Genomic DNA, 19,456 nt, shown 5'->3' with positions numbered 1-19,456 from the left:
AGTGAATTCTACCAAATACTGAGAAATCAATTAATTCCAATACTATATAAACTGTTTGGAAAAAATAGGCGAAGAATGAATTCTGACAAATTCTTTTTATGACTAAATATAGTGCTGATACCTAAATCAGGAGAAGCCCAACTGAGAAATTATAAGCCAATTCCCTAATGAATATTGATGAAAAAAATTTAAGTAAAAAATTAGCAAAGAGGTTATAGCAATTTATCATCAGAATAATACACTATGTTCAAGATGAATTTTTAACAGGAATGCAGGACAGGTTCGGTATTAGAAAACTACCAGTGTTATTGACCATATCAATGATAAAACTAAAAGAAATCATATGATTATCTCAAAAGATACAGAAAAATCTTTGACAAAATACAGCACCTGTGACTATTAAAAACACTAAAGAGCACAGGAATAAATGAAGTTTTCTTTAAAATAATAAACAGTATCTGCCTAAACCATCAGCCAGCATTATAAGAAATGGGAACAAGCGATAAAGCTTTCCCATAAGATCAGTAGTGAAGCAAGGATGCCTGTTATCATCATTATTATTCAATATAATACTAGAAATGTTAGCTTTAGCAATAAAAGGAGAAAAAGGAATTGAATCAGAATAGGCAATGAAAAAACAAAATTATCACTCTTTGCAGATGATGTGAAAGTATACTTAAGAGAATCCTAGAAAATCAATGAAAAAATTACTAAAAACAATGAACAATGAACTTCAGCAAAGTTCCAGGATATAAAATAAATCTACATAAATTATAGGCATTTCTATATGTTACTAACAAAGTCCAAGAGCAAGAAATAGAAAGAAAAATTCCATTTAAAATAACTGTGGACAATGTAAAATATTTGGGAGTCTATCTGCCAAGCCAAGTATAGGAGTTATTATATGTATGTATGTCTATGTGTATAATTGTATATAATGTAATATATAATGTATATGTAATAATATAACAATAATAAATAATAATATATTTCTATATTAACACATAATATATAGTTGTACATAAATACAATTACAAAACACTTTTTATACAAATAAAGCCAGACCTAAATACACAGAAAAATATCAATTGCTCATGGATAGGCCCAGCAAAAATGACAATTCTATCTAAATTAATCTATTTATTCAGTATCATACCAATCAAACTACAAAAATTATTTTATAGAAAAATACTAAAAAATTCATTTGGAAGAATATCAAGGGAAGTAATGAAAAAAGTATATAAAAAAGGTAGCCTTGCTATATTAGATCTAACTATATTATAAAATAGCAATCATTGGTAACAATTGGTACTGGCTAAGAAATAGAGTTGTGTATCGTGGGATAGGTTAGGTACACAAGACACAATTGTCAATGAGTAGAATACTATTTGGAAAAACTCAAAGATTCCAGTGTTTGTCTGATGGCTTGATAAAAACTGCTGGAAAAACTGGAAAACAGTGTGGTAGAAACTAGGCTTTGACCAAGAACTTACATCCTATACCAAGATAAGGTTGAAATGGACACATAATTTAGACATAAGGCTCGATATCATAAGCAAATTAAGAGAGCAAGAGATGTTTACCTGTCAGATCAATGGAGATGTCTTTATGACCAAACAAGAGATAAAAGGAAAAGACTGAAGAAGAAAAGTCATTGAGCTTCAATCTAGGATATTTTATCATCCAAATATATATATATATATACACACACACACACACCCCCACGCACATATCTATACAACTTATTTGTAAGCTCTCACTCACACTGTCTACTGGTCCAAACAGTTGGAAAAGCTTTTTTAAAATCATTTCTTACATATTCAATGTTAATTAACATTGTAATAATATTTCAAACCATATTATTCAAACCAATTCAAATATTTCAACACCATATTACTTTTTCTTTCAGTTTTACTTAAAATGAAATTACTTAAAACTTGAAATAATTTATAAAAGCTTCAAAAATAATCATCTAATACTTTCAGTAATAAAAAAGCTTCTTTGGGTTATAGCCAGGAATTCATTTAGATAAGCAAGAAATATGGTTGCAAGAAAAATATTCAGAATATGGTTAAACATAGCTGTCCTAAAACAGAATGATAGCACAATTAGCATGAAAACCGGCTCAAATAAATATAAGGATGACTCAAAGCCACAAAGATGATTTTAAATAATTCAGAAGATAATCAAAACATTAAAATAAAAAAATAAAAAATAGATTGCTCAGCCTCCTCACACCTTGTAATTAAGACTGAACATCTGCTATAATTTTAGAGGACAATTTTTATAGATGTGTTGTCAGTTTCCTTTTTTTTATGTCAAAAATGGATTAATTATTAATTCTTCCCCATTTTTTATTGAAGCTTTTTATTTTCAAAACATTTGCAAAGATAATTTTTCAACATTTACCCTTAAAAAACCTTGTGTTCCAATTTTCCCTCTTCCTCCTCCACCCTCCTTTAGATGGCAAGTAATTCAATATGTTAAATAATTATAAATGTTAATATGTTAAATAAAAATAAAAGCTTCAGATTTCAAAAAACAAAAGTAAATGAAATATATTTGGAGGTAAAAGTCTTATATGAAGGTGGGTAACCTTGGCTGCAGCATATGGTGTATGATGGGGAACCATGGGAGATGAATTTGGAGAAGCAGCTGAGGCCAGGGGCTCATTGAAAGTCTTCCTTACAGAAAGGGGGATCTGAACTAAACTACTCAAATGGTATCTTCCAAGATGAACGCTTACAGCTTTATATCTATGATATATTTTTTTAATTTTTTAAAAGAAACAGTTTTTGTGGATCATAGGTTCATGAGATTCCGGATGAGGATCAGGAACATGATATTAACAAATGACAATAGTCAACTTTAAGTGTTTTAGAGCTATTATAATTTTGATCCTGGTTGTTGTTTGTCCATTATGGAAGAGAACCATGATATCAGGGATACCAAGGCTTGCAGGTGAATTGGATTTAAGTGAGGGGACAAGCTTGTGATGTAAGTAGTAGAGTTTATATTATTCACATTTTATTGCTAAGGAAACAGATGTGAAGTGAACTATTTTTTCGAGATCACAAAGATGCTATTAGAAGCATAAGCTGGATTTAAAAGTAGATCTTATTCCATGCTCTTTCCAGTACCAGGTACCTCCCGGTTAACATCATAATTATAAACTTATTAAAATTGGGATGGACAATCATTTCATTTTTTTCAGCGGAACCCGAGACCCCCAAAGGGATAGTAATTTGCCTAAGGTCACCTAGCAAATGATTGATTTGGAATGTCAATGGCACTTCCTTTCGGTTTTATCTTGATTTGAAGCACTGTTCTTCCCACTCCACCAGATTAGACCAAGGATGGAAGGTGCAGAAAGCTTCAAACCCAGGACCAAGTGTGCTATTAATTTTAGTCTGGGAATTCCATAGACAAGGCCCACAAAGTCAAGGAAGCTGTTGCAGAAATCCTGGAATTTATCCTTATCTCTGACACTGATGAGATTGATGAGACCAAAGTGCGGATTTCCTCTCCTCCCCCCCCCCCCCCCCCCCCCCCCCCCGTCTTCCGTACCTCTCGGGGACACTTTAGAATGGACATTCCCGTTTGGGCGGTTCCTTTTCGTAAAACGATAAGACACTAGAAAAGCAAACCCATCTGCCCTGCAGTACTTGACTCCTCGGGTTAAAAATGGGTCTTGTATAGGATGGGCTGGCTACAAACTGGATGAGGACTTGCCCTTCCTTCATTGCAGGTGAGATGCGGGACCGCAGGCCCCTCCCCATCTCGCCCGCAGCCCTAGAACCAAGGTCGTAGAACCACGCGCCCTATTAATGTGGGAGGTGAACTCGGGAAAAACTGGGGGATACCCAAGTGAAAGGGCCCGGCATGCTCGAACCCAAGGCGGGGCAAGCTTGGAATGAGCTAGCAGCAGTTTGGGGTGGGGAATAGGAGGCGGGAGAGGATGGGACAGAGGGCTGCTGCCTGAGCTCCAGCCGCTGGGACAGACTGGCCTTCTCGGACTGGATGAATCGCGGCCACATGCCTGAAGCTCAGAGTCAGCACCAGGAGAGCCAAGGCGCGCCGCAGCCTCCGAGTCCCGGATCACCGCGGGGACTGCGCACCGTGGCTCCGTGCAGCCACGCACCTCCTAACCCGAGGCGCGTCCCGAATGCCCACCGCCGGCAAGGTTGAGCTCCTAGGCAGCTGATACACCGGCTTCTCCTCCTTGGGAACGAGTGACTGACACCGCGGGAAGCCCGTGAGGTGCAGGCGCCGGTTGCTAGGGCGTTGAATGCGAGCCAATGAATATTATTTGTGATGGGTAAGGGGGTGGAGGAGTGAACCGGAGGTAGGACCGCTTCTCGGGATTGCCAACGTCTAGCTTCGGAGTTGGACGCTCCAACGGACCCGCGGTGATGGGCGTGGGACTGGCCCAATGAGGGTGGGCGTGGGAGGGGCGGCGCGGCGCAGCAGTGCTAAAGGAGCCCGGGGGAGGCGGCGGTGGGTTTTCGTCTGAGGAGCCGGATCTGTGGTCGCTGCTAGGCACTTGCGGTCGCCATCATCTGCGCTTCAAGGTGAGGTGGTGCGGCAGCCAGCCCTGCAGCTCTTCGCCATCACCGCACTGATGGGGCCCGGTGGGCCGGAGTGCGGGGGAAGGCTAGCTGGGCCCGGCGACTATCAGGGCTTGCTTGGGCGGGGGTCTTCTAGTCTGGGCGGAAGGAGAGAGACTTAAATAGCTGTGAAGAGAAGAGGCAGAGAAGGCGAGGGAGGGGTCGCGGGCTTGCGCGCGCGCTCTGGGATGACCGTAGGGCAGGGGCCCTCGCGGGGAGGGGAAGTTGGAGGGGTACGGTCCCGTGGTGGGGGTTGGGGGTAGATCTTGTATTGGGAGAGGGGGCTCCCTAGAAGAAGACTGTATAAATCTCCCGCTCTCTAAGGGGTCCCTAGAAGGTTCTGGGACACCCCTGGATGCATGTGGGGGTGTTGCTTATGGGAACCCCTGAAGGGTGGGGAGGTGCTCTTTGCAGGGCGGACAAAAGGGGCCTCTGGTGTGTTCTGTGGGATCCTTGGAGGGAAGCGGGCCCCGCGTGCTTTCGGGAGGGGGCTACGAAGGAATGATGGCAGAGTCTTCGAGGAAAAACCTGAATACCTGCGGACCCCAGTTCGGAGGGCTCCGGGGAGGGCGTGTAATCCTGGAGAGGTTGGGAGGATCCCGGGAGGAAGGGGTTCTGGGTAGGACTGAGAGGGCGCTGATCCGCCGTGGGTCGGGGAAGGCGGTGGCTGAGAAGAAAGGGGGAATGCTGGGTGGGGTGGGCTTGGCTGCGGACTCTTTTCGGGGGAGAACATTGTGGGGGGACTCAAGATTAGACTGGAACGGGGTGGGGGGGAGGGACAGAGCTATGCAGACTGGGAAAGTGCGAATACCAGGTGCGGTATATGCCGTGGAAAAGATCGAAGGGTTGATCCTGGAGAAGTAGGGCTATAAGTGTATTAAGTGGGGAGGAGGAGTTAAGGTGGAATGTGAAGGAAGAAGGCTGGGTTGGGGGCTACGTTTGTGCCTTGGGAAGGGCCTTGCGGAGGCGGGAAAATGTGGCTCGCTTGGGAGGGAACGGGGCGGGGGGAAACGACTCCCTAAATGGGAAGGGGCTGGCTGCTCTTGGAGGCCTGATGGGAAGGAGGGAGAGAAAAAGGAAGGGAGGGTCGGTCTGTCTATTCTCGATTTTAGATCTTTTCTATTGTGTCAATGGCCAAGAGTCTCATCTCTTCTTTCTCCTATTGAACGGCAACCCTGAGCTCCCCATTCTCTTTCCTCCTGCTCTCACCCTCCTTTACCCCCCCATATCAGTGAAATCATGGGTCGGAGGCTGCTTGAAACGAATTCGTTTGTGGAAGCTTTTGGACAAGCTCTTTCCCTATGTGACTGTATGGAAAAGCCCCCTGGACTGTTTTGGAGCATAATACCCCAAAAAGGGGTGAGGGCATTGAGGAGGCTTGGTGTGTGTGTCAAGGTCTCTAATAATCACTTATCTCTTTCAGGCTCTGCAGCTCCCTGCAGGATCACTGCGGTTGATTTTTTTTTTTGGGGGGGGGAGGGAACAGCAGCAGTGGGTGGAGGTAGAGATTACACAAGAAACAAAGACCTCTTTGCAGTTTAAATGAATAATAAAATACCAAATATACTGTTGTGCTTTGCTAAGATTTTGATTTTTGATTATGAATTTGAGAATTGTCTTCATTATTTGAATTATTCTTGATGCCATCTCATTTCAAAAATACTTGTATTTAGGTTCTAAGTATCCTTTACTTATCCTTTTGATATTTAAGTACTCTTGACCTAGAAAAGTGGCCATTTTATGCATTTTATCTCTGTATCTTGAAGTCTGTTAGTTCTGGAGAAGATTTGAAGGGAACTGACCCATGAGAGTACTTTTTTGGGGGGATTCTTAGGGAAATTATTTCAGTAAAGCCTAACTGGATAACAATAGAGAAAAATTGGAAGAGAGGTTTGGATGGAGTATAAAGGAATGTAGAGCTTTGGCTTATATATGGATAAAGAGAGAAGGATATAAAATAAAAATTTCTTAGTTTAGTGTTCTAACTTAAAATTTTAGTAAGTGCTTATGTAGATTTCAACTTATGGTGATTTTCATTTTTTTTTTTGCCAGTTTGAACAAATTTCATTAACAATTTTAAGAAAATAGGAAGTCTTTACCAATATGTACTGAATATTAACATCTTATCAATTTATAGCTTGATCATTTGTTATACTAAGGCAAATAATTTCTTTAGTTCATTTTCTGGAGAAAGATTGGCTAGCAAATGCATAAATGGAAAGAAATTCAAAATAATTCTCAAACTTTTTTAACAATGTGAAGAAAAAGTGTTGGATTCATGAATTGATTTCGTAAATATTAGAACAATTTTATTTTAAGTTACTATATTAGGTAGCATGGGGAATAACAAAATACTTAAAGAGTATGCTTCATAAGTGGTTGAGACTACCTAGTAAGGAAGATGAATAACACAAATACCCACAATTGAGATTTGTTTTATTTAAGGATTAGTGGGGTTTTTTTGAAGACCACTGGAAGTAGCAGAGACTGGATGAGCAGATTGAGTATGTGATAATGGGGTACTCTTTGTAGGTATGAGTTGGATTAGGTAGTTGGTGAAGTACCTATCTTATGACTCAGAAATTTTGTGATTCAGTGTCTGGTTGTGTAAATTGTATTCATATATTCTCAGAGGGTTCTTATACATTGTTATTTCCTTGAAACAGTTATATGAAGTAGGTAGTACATATATTATTTCTATTTTACAGATTGGTAAATTAGTGACTCTGAATCTCAAATAGTGTATTTTACATATTACTCCTTCATGCTGGGTTACAGATAAGCTAGATTTATGTAGGCATACATGGAAGAGTTCTAAAACTAGCAGTTTTTATACTTATGTAAGGTATTTCAGAAGTAGGAATTGAATTTTTAAAAGTATTATTTGCGCAGGAATTTCTATTTTTTTAACTAAATTAAACAATTACTGCTTAGCTGTCCTTACTGCCTCTTGTCTCTCCCTGCCTTTGCTTTTTTTTAATTAAGAAAACTTTTAAAAATAGGTCACAGTCTATTCTTTACGTGCTACTTGAATAAGCTGATATTGCCAACTCTCTAATATATAACCCCTTTACCCAAAAACTTAATCCATTTCTAGATTAATGAATTTATTTCACAGATATTTGAGCATTTATTATGAGCAAAGCACTATGTGCAAAGCACCATGGCAGATACAAATAACAAAACTATGCTTAAGAGTTAGGAACTATTTAGTAAGAAAACTGAGTTATACTTTGGGATCTATGTTTGTTCTCATTTTGTCTAACATTTTTATCAATGGCTTGGATAAAGACATGGTTTGCATTCTCATTAAATTTATCCCCTTAGAATATTCTGTCATTTAAGCCCCTTCTCCTATCTAACTCCAATATAACTACATTTTTCTGTGTTCTTTTTCTGTCCTCTCTCATTTATACTCAATAATGACCCCTATAGCTGGAGTGGATTTCCTCCTGCTTTTCTACTTTGAAGTCCTTTCTCTTCAAAGAATGGATGTTTGAAATGATTTATCTGCAAATATGATTTTTATTCAGCAAATACTTATTGAGCACAGGTATGATTAGAGTTTAAAACTTTTTTGGCTTCACCTTAAAATAAAGATGGAAGGGGATTTCTTTCACATTTAAATTTCTAGCCATTTTTGTTTTTCTCCTGGGTTGTTTAGAAACTCCATTTTCTAAATTATCCTAAGAAAATAAACACACAAAAAAATCCAGCTTGGTTGCCAAACTCAGTCACCTTTTCTTAATCACCAGACTTTACAATGTTAAGACACAACTCTGCAACTTTTTTCTTTTCCATCTTTTTCATCAATATTTTGTTCTTTGCTCTTTTGAAACTTTCTTCCTTCATAAGCTCTTCTACTTTAATGGGGTCTTCCAGATCTCTAACTTTCAACTTCTTTCTCTGTTGAAATATTGAAATTTCTTTATTGAAAAAATTTTTTTTTTCAAATGACAACCATCTCTCATTGATAGGATAAAAAGGAACGTATCTTAAGTCTTGAACTTAAGTCCCTCACTTATTTTACAAATACTGAAGTTATATTTTATCAGCTTTTATGGGATTGTACTAACGGTAGGTTCTTTCTAAGTCTTTTAGCCTTGCCCCCAGGTACATGCCTTGCTAACTAGGGATATGTACCCTCTGCTAAGGATGCATACAAAGAGGCTATTTGCCCTTTGCTTTTTTGTAATTTCAGCTTGTTACATGTGACATGGTTACATTTTTAAAAAGCACCTTTACAATCATAACACTCATATTCTTTAGCATCTTCAATTATTCTATTACTTAAAAATTGCAAATATCTTGGGATGGCATTTGAGAACCTTCAATCTGTGCCCAATTTATTACCTAACTATTTTTCCCATTATTCTTCTACATGTTACCCTACACAGTCAAAGTAGGCTATTCTTTGTACCTTGAATGTACTTTGTCTTTTGTGTCAGGTGTTTTTTGTGTTTTTTTTTTAACATCAGGCTTTTTTTCTTTGAGTCTTGTCCTCATTATATGGTCAAAGTATTTAAGATTCAGCTTCAGTATTTGACTTTCCAATGAGTGCTCTGAATTTATTCTCTTAAGTTTTGAGTTATTTGATCTCTTTGCTCTCCAAGGGACTCTAAAAAGTCTTTTCCAGCACCTCAGTTTTGAGTCAGTTCAGTGATGTTCAGCTTTCCTTATATTGCTACTGGAAAAGATAGAGCTTTGTGTCTTTGGACCTCGATGTTTCCTTCTTTTTAGAATGCTGTCCAGATTTACTGTAGCTTTCCTTTCAAGGAGCAAGCATTCTGATTTTATAGCTGCAGTCTCCATCTGTAGTGATCTTTGAACCTAATAATATAAATTCTGACACTGCTTCCATTTCTTCTTCGTCTATTTGCCAGGAAATGATGGGATCTTAGTTTTTTGATGTTAAGCTTCAAGCCAGTTTTTACACTTTCCCTTTTACCCTCTTCAAGAAGCTTCTTAATTCTTCACTTTCTGCCATTGTCTGCATATCTGAGATTAGTGATGTTTTCCCCCAGCAACTTTTAATTCTGGCATTTGATTCCTATAGCCTGGCATTTCTTCCTGATGTATTCTGCATGTAAGTTAAATTAAGTGACAATATACAGCCTTTATCAGTTTTGTTTTGTTCTATCTTACAGTTTCCTCAAGAAACAAGTAAGATGATTTCCCATTTCTATGAGGACTTTTGTCACATTTTATTGTGAACCACGGAATCAGAGAGTTTAATAGTCAATGAAGTAGAAATAGATGTTTTTTTCTGAAACTGCCTTGATTTCTTCATAATCCAGTGAAACTTGGTAATTTGGTTTCTAGTTCCACTGCCTCTTTCCATTGCCTAGTTCCAACCTGCTCTTCTGGTAATTCTCTTTCTGAAGCCTATGTAGAATTTTAACTATAACCTTGCCTAATATGTGAAATGAGGACAGTTGTTCAGTTATTTAAACATTCCTTGGCATTGCCCTTCTTTAGGTTTGGAACAACTGATCTTTTCCAATCCTGTGGCCACTGTTGTGTTTTCCAGATTTGCTGGCATATTGAAGTGCAGCATTTTAACAGCATCATCTTTTATGACTTTAAATAACTCAGCGTGAATTCTTTTATCTAACCTTATTGTTAGCAATGCTTCCTAAGGTCCCTTTGACTTCATTTTCTAGGATGTTTGCTTCTAGATCAGTAACCACACCGTTATAGCTATTGGTGATGTTAAGGTTCTTTCTCATATGGTTCTGTATATTCTTGCCATCTCTTTTAAATCTCTTCTGCTTCTGTTAAATCTCTACCATTTTAATCTTTTATTGTGACAATTTTTACATGAAACATTCTTGTGGTATATGATTCTCCTCTCCATTTCTTCATTTTTTCTTTAAAATAATATTTTCCCAATTATAAAATCAATTTTTAACATTGATTTTTTAATGTAAAATTTTGAATTCCAAATTTTCTCCCTTCCTTCCCTAAGATAGTAAGCAATTTGATATTTTTTATATATTTGTAATCATGTAAACTATATTTCCATATTACTCATGTTGTGAAAGAAAAAAAAATAAAAGGGGAAAAAACAAACAAAAAAAAAGAATGAAATTAATATTCCTTCTGCATTCAGACTCCATAAGTTCTTTGGATGTGCATAGTATTTCCTATCCTGAGTCTTTTGGACTTGGATCATCATATTGTTGAGAAAGAACTAAGTCAGTTTGTAATGTTCTCTTCTTTAAATTTTAATTGTTCTCTGGGAGCAGATTTCTTGGGGAGCTTCTGGAGGCAGCCTTAGTTTCAGTTCAGTTCAATAATCCCAAATGCAGCCAGGAGTCCAAATCCTTTACTGTCTCTTTCCAAATCTTATCTCCTTCACTTGAGGGTCAGCTAGTTCTCTGGAGGCCTTCAGGATCTTGGTTTCAATGTTCTCCACAGGACAGTCTGCCACCACTTCTCTCTTTCTTCGTTCTTCCTTGACTTGTGAATCTCCTCGACTGAATCCCCTGAAGTCCTCTTTGGGCCTGAGAGCTTCTTGCTTAAATACTGTACACAGTACACACCAATCATTTCATCACTAGGAAACCATTATTTGTTGTAGGATTAAATCAATGCTAAATTAGACTTAATCATTGTCTCCTCAATTCCACTCAGTACCTTGTTTCAAGTTCTGGCCCATAACAGATCAATCGTACTGAACCATGCTAAATTAGATAATTATTTTTACTTTCTATTCCAGTGACTTAGTACTTTGTAAGAATCCTAACAGCAGTCATACTTGATAATTGGACAGTAGTGGTGTTTTTACTGTGTGCGGCATTCTCCTGGTATGTTCACTTCACTTTTCATTAGTCCAGGTTTTTCTGAATTTTTCCCATTTGTAATTTCTTATAGAACAATAATATTATATTACATTAATCACCAAAACTTTTTATTTAGCAGTCCCCCAACTGATGGGCCACTATAAAAAGAGCTTCTATAAATATTTTTGTGTACACATATTCTTTTCCTTTTTTAATGATTTTTTTTGGGAAACAGACCCATAGTAGTGTTGCTGGTCAATGTGTATGTACAGTTTGATTGTCTTTTGGGCATATATTTCTAATTTTCTTTAAGTGATTTTGTTTTTCCCATTTTATAGGTTTCTTCTAATACTTTGCATTTCTCATTTTAAAAAATCTTATGTCTCCTGGGCTATTCCTTTGCACTTCTGCCTTTATTTGAGTATATCTTACCTTTTCTCCTTTTTTCCTTTCTTCAGTTTTTTGTCAAACAGCCATTTTGCTTTCTTGTTCTTTTTTTCTGCTTCTTATTTAATATTTTTGAATCTCAATTGTAATTCAGGAACTCTACCAGATCTAATATCATTTAGGTCATACTTATCCTGTCTGCTGGTTTTCCAATTTGAGTCTGAATTTTGCAATAAGAAGCCCATGCTTTTTGAGCCATGGTCAACTCCAGATCCTGTTTTAATTGAGTATATGGAGTTTTTCCATCTTTGATTGTAATGCATATAATCTGATTTCTTATATTGACTAATGGTGATACCCAATATAGAGTTGTTTTTTGGGTTGTTGTAAAAAAGTTTTCTATGTCCAACAAGTTATATTGACAAAATAATATTAATTTTTGCCCTGCTTACTTTTGTATTTCAAGGCCAACTTTGTGTGTTATTTAAATTATTTTTTTCCTATTTTTGCATTTCAATCTTATATAACGAGTATGCCCTTTTTTTGCAGGACAGGGTGTTATTTCTAGAAGATGTTGTTCATAGAACTAATCAACTTTGTCCTCCTTGGAGTTAGTGTTTGGAGGATAGACTTGTGATATTAATTTGCCTTAGATTCAAATGGATGTCTTTTTTTGAAATTATATACCCATACTGCTTTTCTTATCCTTTTATTGACTATGAGGATTACTTTATTTCTTCTATGGGATTCTTGTCCACATTGATACTTAACTTAACAGAACTTAAATGGATGGGAATAGGTACATTTAATTCAGGTGACATAATGATCACCTGAATTAAATGTACCTATTCCCATCCATTTAAGTTCTCTGTGACCCAAAATATATTTAATCTTTACATCTTATGTTTGACCACATCCAGTTTACTTAATTTATAGGTTTTACATTTCAGGTTCCTAGGCCATATTGATCTTTATGTCATCAGACTTTTCTTTCATCACCAGATATAGATACAGCTATATAGCTGAGTGTCAGTTTTGGCTCAGCTGCTTCATTAATACTGGAGCTACTTACAAATTGTCCTCTGCTCTTTCCCAGTAGTTTGCTGGACACCTTCAGACCAGAAGGGCTTTTTTCATTTTAATGCTGTCTATGCTATTTTCTTGGCAATGCTAGTGAAGAAATTTGCTATTTTCTTCTCTAGTGAATCATCTTTTGTCAGAACTTTACCATTATGACATATCTGTCTTGGGTAACCCTGCAGAGCATAGCTTATAATTTCAATGAGCTATGCAAGTCCCTTAGTGAACCAGGAGAGATCTATAATGTAATTTGAGAAAGTTGGAAAATGTTTAACAGCTTGGGGAGGGGAATTAGCAAAATCTTCACAGAAGTATTGAGCTGAGCCTTGAAGAGAAAACAGGTGGTCTCTTGAGAGAGGATGGAGAGGTTCAATCCATTTAGGTTAGAAGATGTATTTTGCCAACATAAAAAAAGGGGAGATGAAATGCTGAGTTTAGGGAACAAAGACTAGGGGAATGGTGGAAAATGAAGCTAGGAAGGCAGGTTAAATCCAGGTTTTTGGAGGGCCTAAAATGCCAGACTGAAGATTATGTAGATAGAAGGAAAAGGGAAGTACTCCGAGATTTTTGAGCAGAAGAGAGCATGATTAGATCTATGCTTAAGCAAAATGTGGAAGATAGATTAGAGTGGGGAGACAGACTTCAACGAGTGGAGACCAACTGGGAGGTGATGTGATGATGGTCTTGAACTAGATTGGAAACCATGTAAGTGCAGACAAGGAGAATGGGTACCAAGAGAAGTTGGAGAAGTTGACAGCATTTGGCAACTGATAAGGTATTGGGTTTGAAAGATAATCAGAATAAGCTAAAAAACCATTGATTCTGGAAAGGATGGTAGTGCTCTCAATAGAAATATGTTGGTTTCATAGAATAGTAATGGTTGGGGGGAGGTAATGTTGTTTTAGACATTCATTTCAGTTCAGCAATCATTTATTAAGTACTTATGTGCAAAGCACTGGGCTAAGAGATGAGGATACAAAGATAAAAATGAAACAGTTCTTGTTCTTAAGGTGCTTACATTGTACTGGTGTCGTACAATAGACACTCAAGTAAATACAAAGTTATACAAAGTAATTTCTAGTGGGAAAGAGCATTAACAATTAGGAAGTTAGAAAAGATTGAAGTAGTGAAGGAAGTTGGGCATTCTGCAAAGTAGTTTGTTTGTTTTTTCAGTTCCTGTCTCTCCTTTAGTTCCTATTCCTCTTACCTCCACTGAAGAAACAAAACCTTGGTAACAAGCAGTCAGGAGGGCAGCTTTAAACCCTGAATTTGGAGGACTTGAGTTCAAATTTAACAAGTCACTTAACACTTACTAGTCTGACCCTCAACAGGTCACTTAACCCCAATACCCTTGTCAAAAACAAACAAACAAACAAATCAAAAACAAATGAATCCGGCAAAACATTTCCCCTGTTGACTATAGCCTATATTTTATGATTCATTTTTTATCTTGTTCTGGCATATTTCTTTTAGGTGCTTCTTTATCATGAGGCCTCTGGTTGGTTGGTAATTCATCAGAATTTTGGTTCTGTTAGCTTCTGAGGGAAGCTTATATAAATCATCCTATGTTTCTCTCTAATTGTCCTTTTCATTATTTTGCACCATAATAGTATTCTACTACATTCATATGCTTTAATTTAACTATTCCCTGATTGAGGATTCTGTGCATAATTTAATGGGTTTTGAGGACATTTCTGTATTGCTTTCCAGAATAGCTAGACCTATTCACAGTTGCACCAAATAGTATATTGATGTGCCTATTTTCCTGCAGCCCCTTCAACATGATTTTTCTTTTCTGCCAATTTTGCCAATCTGATGGATGTGTGAGGTAAAACAACAGTGTGCTTTAATTTACATTTTTTCTAGTTATTTTTGATTGATGGGGCAGCTAGATGGCTCAGTCTCTGATTAGTCTTGGCTTTGTAATCAGGAGGATAGAATTCAAATATGGCCATTGACACTTATCAGTCTATGACCCTTGACAAGTCACTTTAACCTTGATTGCCTCCAAAAAAAAACCCCACCCAGTTATTGATTAGTAACATTTTTTTCATACTGTTTCTTTCTTAGAAAATTGCTGTTTTTGTGATCTCCTTTGATCATTTCTCAATTGGGGAATGACTTTTTTTTTTTTTTTTTTTTTTTTAAGAAATTTGAATTAGTACCTTGTATATCTCTATAAGACATTATTGAGGAAAGGGTTTATCCGACATGTGGGGGCTCATCTATGCAAAGATTATGTAGGGATGTGAAATTACAAATGTAGGAACAAAGGAGCATGAAGAGGAATAAGATAAGGCTTTATATGATAGGCATATTTACATTTATATGTTTGGTTTTGCATTTTATATCTGAGGCAGTTGAATAAAATGTACAGATTCTGATATACACACGTTAGCAGTAAGTTGGTGATGTGGGACTAGAACTCAGGAGAGATTAGGATTGTCATCTAAATACTTGTAGATAACTGAACTGAATGAGACATTATGAAAACACCGAAAGGGAGAATAGATTATGACTGGACAAATCCTTGAGGAGGTCCACAGTTATTAGACAGGAAAAGAGTGATGATTTGGCAAAGGAGAGTAAGAATAGTCAGTTATGTAGGAAGAAAACCAAGAGAAACTTTTGGAAACCAAATGAGAGGAGTATCAGAAAAAAAACAACAGTCAAGTAGTTTTAAGACTGAGGGAAAAAATACTCAATTTAACAATTAACAAATAGTTGGAAACTTTTGAGAGAACTCTATATTATGTTAATGGTTTCTTGCTGGTAGTATTTTGTTCTTTGAATTATTCGTAGGCTGTTTGTTTTAGGAGATGGATATTGAACTTTAGATTAGGGAGTCCTTAATTAGAAACCTGCCTCAGGCATTTGCTAGTGGTGTGAGCCTAGGCACATCTTTTAACCTGTCCCATCTCTAGTTTACTGATCCACATTATTTTTGTATACTTTGTTCCCTTGATTCTATTTACTTGTATTTTCATCAGTTTATTCAAATTTTTCAAATTTCTCTAAAATTACTCCTTTCATCTCCTCTAACAGAACAATAGTATTCCTTCACATTTATATACGTATATATTTGTCGCCTAGTAGTTAATGGTCACCCCCACAGATTCCCATTTTTTTGCTGCCTCAAAAAGAGCTGTATTTTGAGTTTGTTTTGTTTAGTCCTAATCCCTCCTTTAATCTACTCTAATTCCTCTTTTCCCTTTATCTCTTTTTCTCTATTTTCCTGTTGAACAAATGTATTTCTAGACCCAATTCCATGTGTATTCTTCTTTCTTTTGACCAGTTAGGTAAGAGTAAGGTTTTAAATGTTGGGTGCTTATCCCATCACTTTCTCCTTGTTTGTAGATGCTCTACTCTGATTTTGTGAGATATTTGCCCTAACTTTTTTCTTTTCCTTTCCAAGTGTATTCCTTTTTGCATCCTTTTCCCTTCTTCTTTTAAGATTAAGATTTAACAGAACCATTTCCAGGTCTTTTCTCTAATTAGACTCCTCTTGATGATACAGATTTATATGTTATTTCCCCTTATTAGAATGTAAGCAGTTTATCTTTGTTAATTTTATTGTTTCTTTTAACGTCCGTATTTGAAATTAAAAAGTTTCTAGATGTTTTAGAGTCACTTTCTTCTGAATTTGTGTCTTGTGGCCTTTTTGATATGACAACTTGTAGTAATGGGATTCTTTTTTGTTGTTCATTCTTCCAACCTACTTCCTGACTTTTGATGTTGAGGACCAGTTCTGTACATTTCTGTTGGGAATGTCTGGAGTGTTTCTTTGGCTGCTTTTGTGGGGTACTTATTGTTGTGTTGTTAACTCTCTCAGGGAGAGTTTAGGCTTAAGACTTGCAAAATTTTAGCATTTTCAAAGTGATCTGTTCTAGAGCAAAGATTGATTACTCTCCTCCTCCTTCCCCTCTTCCCCCAGCTCTACAAGGTTTGTATCTTAGCAACAAGTGACCACTGCTGATTTCAGTCACTGTCAGCCAGATGAGAAACTGTTGATTCAGTGACATAAATGTATAGACTCTCCTTTGGTCTGGGATTGTAAATCTGATGAAACCTGTGCAGTCTTCTTTTGGGGCTAGAAGCTGGAAACTGTACCTTAAATAATTTTACTCTCTACTCTTGAGATTTGAGCCATGCTGTTTACTTTTGAACTTACTCTTCTGCCTATAGTGGTAGTGATGGGGAATGAGAGGAGAAAAGAGACACAGGAGATTTCTTCCTTATATTCTGAATCTGTGACTTGGAAATTAGTAGCAGGTAATAAAACTTCCAGTTTGTATTTGTCTCCATTGTGATGCTCTGAATGGGTTTGGGGCTGCCTCAATATGTTGCTCTTGATTAAGCTGTTTACCCATTTTGTTTATTTGGCACTATTGTAAATTTTTAAAATTTATTAAAGTGTCTTAAGTTATTAGACAAATTAGAATGAATAGAAAAGCATTTGTTAAGTGCTTAGTACCAAGCACTAAGTTATGAGAATAGATAGAAAAGTAAAGATATTCCCATGTTCTTGAGTTCATATTCTAAATGGAGAAGACAAGTGTTCATAAAGGAAAATTCAGCTGTGGAAGAGTCTAGAATTACTAAGAGTACAGTGAAAGAGTAGATAAAAAGCCTCATATATAGATGATTTGACAGTGCTAGGGGATTTATAGATGATAGAGATAGGGTGTATGGTAAAGCCTGATGATTCTTTACTTTATTATTTATTTATTTTTTGCTAAGGCAATTGGGGTTAAGTGAGTGCCCAGGGTCACACAGCCAGGAAGTATTAAGTGTGTGAGGCCAGATTTGAACTCAGGTCCTCTTGACTTCAGGGCTGGTGCTCTATCCACTATACCAATGGTGTATTTTTTTTTTCTTCCACTAGAAAGAATAGAATTGGTGTTTCCCATCTCATATGTCAATAGATGTCAAATAGAGCAGATGGATAGATGAGCAGGTGGACTAAAATAAAGGTAAAGAAGAGTAGGAAACACCCAGTCTTCTCAATACCTGATCATCCTAGATGGGTTCTGGGAATATGTAGTTTTGAACTGCGAGCCACCCCTTAGACTGTCATTGGACATTGTATGTGTGTGTGCGTGTGCATGTGCACTTTCATTAATAACAGGCCATGTCAGGCTAAATTCATTTTTTTTAAACAGGATTTGTAATCTAGTAGATAAAAGTAGTGCTGTGGATATGTTACTTAGACTTTAACCATCAATTTAAGAATGTTTTTGCTATTCATATAGATAAAATGGAGAGGTATGGTCTAGACAGTAGTACAACTAGATGGACTTAGGATTGGTTGGAGAACTGGACTTGGATTAGTTATTAATGATCCCATGTCAATTTGTCATTTTTAAGATAGGTCTCCCATGGAGTATTCCAGAGATGTGTTTGGCATTGTGCTATTTAATATTCATCTGTGATTTGAATTAAGGCATCGATGATATGCTTATTCAATTTGTAGCTCAAAAATTGGGAGACGTCATTAATATAAATAGGACTTTAAAAAATCTTGATAGGTTTAGAACATTGGATTGCATCTAGTAAGATAAAAATTAAAAAATTATCTCTATCAAATTTTAAGTTTAAACTTGTATTCAAAAAATTTTACGTATGTTATGGGATACCATAGTTAGATAGTAGTTTATATAACAAGAGAACTGCAGGCTTAAGTTCACTGTGTGATAGAATCTGCAGAAAAGCTAATTTAATTGTAGGCTATGTTGTTAGGCCTTTTCACTAGGTATAAAGAAGCACTGAAATGTTACTCCATTCTTCCCTGGTTACACATATTTGGCATTTTGCGTTCAGTTCTAGGTATCATATTTTAGAAACGTTGGGAACAAAATTCTGAAGCTCCAAAGCATGCAGTGAACGTTTAAACCTTTAATACATAACTACAGGAAGTGGGTGTGAAGCTCAAGATGAGCATAAACACACTACAGAAGTGAGAGCAAGCAGTAAAGCTCCCTTTTCCTGGCCACAATTGCCTCCTTTAATTTCCCTGTTAATTGGGTACAATGAAGTTTAAATCCTTTTCAGTCTACCTTCTTCAGGTTACTCCTTACTATGTTCCTAACTCCCCCCCTCCCCCATATACATCATTTGTTTAGAAAATGACTGCCCAACTCCACATGGAGTTTCTTTAATAAGCTTACCTAGTTTTAACTCAAGAACCCCCCTTCTCTGACCCATTTTCTTTCTTTCTTTTTTTTTTATTATAACTTTTATTGACAGTACATATGCATGGGTAATTTTTAATAACATTATCCCTTGTACTCACTTCTGTTCCGACTTTTCCCTTCCCTCCCTTCACCCCCTCCCCTAGATGGCAAGCTGTCTTATACATGTCAAATGTGTTACAGTATATCCTAAATACAATATATGTGTGCAGAACCCAAATTTCTTGTTGCACAGGAAAAATTGGATTCAGAAGGTAAAAATAACCTGGGAAGAAAAAAATGCAGTTTGCACTCATTTCCCAGTGTTCCTTTTCTGGGTGTAGCTGATTCTGTCCATTATTGATCAATTGGAACTGAATTAGATCTTCTCTTTGTGGAAGATATCCACTTCCATCAGAATACATCC

General features: G+C 36.9%; 1 protein-coding gene across 1 annotated transcript in view; it reads left to right on the top strand.

Annotated features, from left to right (window-relative positions):
* Window positions 1–4,360: 4,360 nt before the first annotated feature.
* MYH10 (myosin heavy chain 10) overlaps window positions 4,361–19,456 on the top strand; it is a 185,257-nt gene continuing 170,161 nt past the window's right edge. The window contains 1 exon segment of the mRNA XM_074311912.1: window positions 4,361–4,571. The gene's annotated coding sequence lies outside the window, so the exon portion shown is untranslated.

The sequence above is a fragment of the Sminthopsis crassicaudata genome, chromosome 4, assembly GCF_048593235.1.
Source record: "Sminthopsis crassicaudata isolate SCR6 chromosome 4, ASM4859323v1, whole genome shotgun sequence".
In the NCBI taxonomy this organism is placed as follows: Eukaryota; Metazoa; Chordata; class Mammalia; order Dasyuromorphia; family Dasyuridae; genus Sminthopsis; species Sminthopsis crassicaudata.
The sequence above is the reverse complement of the archived record's forward strand: the minus strand, read 5'-3'. Positions and strand labels throughout refer to the sequence as shown.